The following is a 4,080-nucleotide window of genomic DNA, read 5'->3' on the forward strand; positions in this document are numbered from 1 at the left end:
GAGGCCTCTGTGGAAATGAGCATATGTGAGCATTCAACAAAAGGTAGTCCAAAAGAGAGAAATCCTAAGCCAGGTTTAACATCTCCAAGATAATGAGGAAATGTTGATATAACAATAATTTAATTACCCCTCCAAGGGCCTAGCTTGTGGAGCCAAGTAATTTGTATTGCAGAGTGGTGGTAATGATGCCATTTTCTTCAGTACGACAGCAGTCACAGAGGTACAGCATGTATTAGCTTTAAATAATAAAAAAGATAATATTTGTTTATAAATGTTTACTTATTGATCAATTTTTAAAATTTGTGAACAGACTAGCTGATATTACCTGGTGTTGCCTGGGAAATCTAAGAAACACACACACACAAAATGAGATTTATAAATGGAAAGTGCAATTTGTCAGTTTTAGGGCTGTGCACAGCACTGACCCAGGGCCCTGACCTGACCAGGGGAACACCAGTCCCGGATCTGGCCCTGAATCAATCTGGTGGTGGGGCTTAAAAGTCTTATACACTCAAGAGTGGGAAGGGGCAGGAGACGCTACATCTCCTTTACTCTTCCTGAGTTTACTTCCAGAAGTTAGATGGTTCAATCTTGATGGATGCTGCTTTGCCAGTGTGTTGTCTGTAGGAAACATGCTTGCAAAGCACACCCCTGCAGCAAGCACACAATTCCTGCAGTTCTGCTGTTTCTGCTTAACTTAACTGCTGCGCTGGACCTGCTTGGCCTCCTCACCTCCCTCATCACAACCCCCAACCCACCTAAATCAACAGGATTTGTTTTAGGCTTTGGCCAAATCTGGTGCACAGCCCAGCTAGTTTCATTCCAAATTTGGTTCAAATCATTGCAGTTTTGAAAGGTTCGGGCCACCACCTTGATTCAAACTGGTGTCCAATGGTATCAAAACAAAAACAAAAACCCAGTGCTCCATTTCACAAACTGTTGTGCCAAATTGGGAGAGGTGATCTTTGGATATGTCCAGATCTGTTCAGTCTGTCATCTTGATTCAAATAGCATGTGACGGTCTCAGGCATAATACCACATCCAAGGAATACAGAGAGACAAACTAAACAACTCTGTACGTAGTTTACAAAAACTCATTAACAATAATGTGCAGCATTTCAACACCTACTAATATTTGAAATCTTAAATAATATATACAATGCTGAATTAATAATAGCATGCACAGCTCAGTACAGTGGTACCTCGGGTTAAGTACTTAATTCGTTCCAGAGGTCTGTTCTTAACCTGAAACTGTTCTTAACCTGAAGCACCACTTTAGCTAATGGGGCCTCCCGCTGCTGCCGCGCCACCAGAGCACGATTTCTGTTCTCATCCTGAAGCAAAGTTCTTAACCTGAGGTACTATTTCTGGGTTAGCGGACTCTGTAACCTGAAGTGTCTGTAACCTGAAGCGTATGTAACCCGAGGTACCACTGTATCTCAAAATCAAGCAGTTCAAATATTCCTGAAATAAGCCACTTTTTCCTAAAGGGCTTTGAGTTATATAAAAAAAATTTGGGAGTCTGATATGTAGGAGATAGAGGAACAGATAACATAAGTGTCTTTCCCCTAAAGCACTGGAAAGCCCCCATGCTCTTGCTGACATTCTACCTGCAGAATTGTCTTCATAGTTAAATATTATTTTAGTGAGAGTTTGGTTTTTCTTTAGGTCAAGGAAAAGAGTTGCTCTCTTTGTCCTCCTGCTGAACTTGCCAGAGGTAGATTTAGGGGAACTCAACTGGTTTGGTCATACTGGGCATGGAGCCTCAAGGGAGCCACAGAGGGTGCCACAGCTAGGATGTAGAATAGAAGGCGAGACATGGGCTGGTACTGAATTTTTGTGTCGGACAGGGCACTGCTGAAATTTGAGACCCCAAGGTCTCCCACTGAACTCACCATAATGCTTTGTCAACTGGGGATCCCTGTAGGTCATGGACAGTTGGAATTGCTTCCTAATGACCAATTCCCTCAATCTATTACTGGCTTTTGGAGACAGCTTTATATATCCAAACCCTGGTTGGAATCCTCTTGAGAGATTATGTGTGCATGGTGATGGCGTACCACATTTTCTAGACTCAATGCTTTTTTTTCAGCCGGAAATCACCGGAACTCAGTTCCAGCACCTCTCAGGTAGGGGCCATCGCCAGTGTAAGACAACAATGGAAGTGTTCAGGTGAGTTCCAGCACCTAGAACTTTTTTTTTTTCTAGAAAAACAGCACTGTCTAGACTGTTTTGAGAATGAAAATGGTCTTTGTCCTGCCTGGTGTTCCTGTATTTTGTTTTTCTTTGTAGCTCACTAAGAGGAGTTGGGACAAGTTGATAAAAGATCCTTTCACTCCTCAGCATCGTTCCCATCTTAGATTGATTGCTTCTTTATTTTTATCACTTCTGTAGCTTCAGCATTATTCGGAAGGTAGGCCACTATTTTTTCACAGATGGGGAACTGAGCTGAAAAACAGCAACCTCCCTCTCACTGAGGTGGGATTTATTTCACTGTTTCTTGCAGGCCATACTTCCTGGTGTTTATCACCACTTAACATAATTTGCCGCTTTGTCGCTCCATTTCTTTCTGTGTATGTTCACAGCAATTTTTCTATTTATTTTCAACAAAGCATAAATGTTATGCTTTTAATTTCAGTTTGTTTTCAGACAATCCACTCTTTAAAGAAAGGATGAAGAGTCTGTGATCCTCTGGATGTTCCTGGGCTAGAACTCCCATCATCCGAGACCACTGGTCATGCTAGCTGGGGGCTGATGGGGGTCAGGCCTGAGGATGTTGCTGGACTCCATTGGTTCCCTGCAGCTGCTTTAGAGCATGGCGGTGATGGATCTGCTATTGTGAAAGCTGACCATGCCTTTGCTTTGTTTCTTTTCTTGGGGCATTCCATCTCCTCATCCTTTCCTTCTTATACTCAGAATCACAAATGGGGCCAATGTCAATGGTCAGATGACTTGGGTATCTCATTGGGCCTTATCTGCCAATACAGAAAACCAGTTGGCCACAATGTGGTGAGAGATGGAAATAAAATGGGCAATTATTTTTCTCCATTTCCCATTAAAAAGGTCTCATGCTGACTTAAGGGGTTTAACCTCAGATCTTCATCTAAGAAAATATAAGGTAAGATCAGAAAGAAAATAACCTGACCAGGTTTAACTTTTTTGGGGGGAAGACCTTTCTCTCTCTCCTATCAATGTCTTTTTCAGTGACATGTATTTGCCCATTTCTGGTAGTCTCTTCCTGGAGAGGTCTGTATAGCCTCTTCTCTAGCAATCTTCTAGTGTCAAGTAAAAACCTTTTTATTTAAACAGGACTTTGGAACTCAAACTGAAAGCTTTTACATTCTGCTGCTTCTTTTTACTAATGTTTTCCTTTATTGTTTTATACATTGTACTTTATAGTTATAGGATTGTTTTTATGCTGTATTTTATTTGCTGCTAGCTGCTTTTCACACCACTCTGTGGAAAGGTAGCATATCTATTTAAAAATTAAAATTGGTTTTGAAACAGCAGAAGAATATTAGGGTTGGCGGCCACGTGATCAGCTCTGCTCCCATACCTCTGCAGCCACTTGATCCATACAGTAGGATGAGATAACATTTATCTCCATCTGTGCAATAAAAAGCCTCATCTGCTGAGTTCTGTAGATCAAGCTATTGCTAAAGGTGGAGAAGAAGAACAGTCTGCCTTTTTCTGGTCCGTTGGCAACTGTATCAGCCAGTCAGTACCAGCTGCTTCTGATCCAACATAAAGGCAAAAATTGAAGTCCCCTCCCTCCCTGCCTGAAATTAGTTGGTGGCAAGAGGAGTTCTTCACATCCTCAGATAGCAGTGAAGATTGTCAAGCCTCTTGGTTGGTTGGCATCCATCTGTTTTGGGAGAAAGTGGAAGAATGTGTCTGTAGATACTGATTCAGGAAATACATGTTTTGTTCTAGGGCATGTCTATATAGTGGTCTTTGTATAGTTGGTGACACATCTCGAGGCTTTAATAGCTGCAACACCATTTAAACTGTTCCCTGTCTTCATTCTGTTTTGGAAGTACCTTTGTCTTTTTAAGCACTTTAAAGAGTTTGAAGCTTGAA

Source organism: Podarcis filfolensis, assembly GCF_964270895.1.
Source record: "Podarcis filfolensis genome assembly, chromosome: 7".
Lineage (NCBI taxonomy): Eukaryota > Metazoa > Chordata > Lepidosauria > Squamata > Lacertidae > Podarcis > Podarcis filfolensis.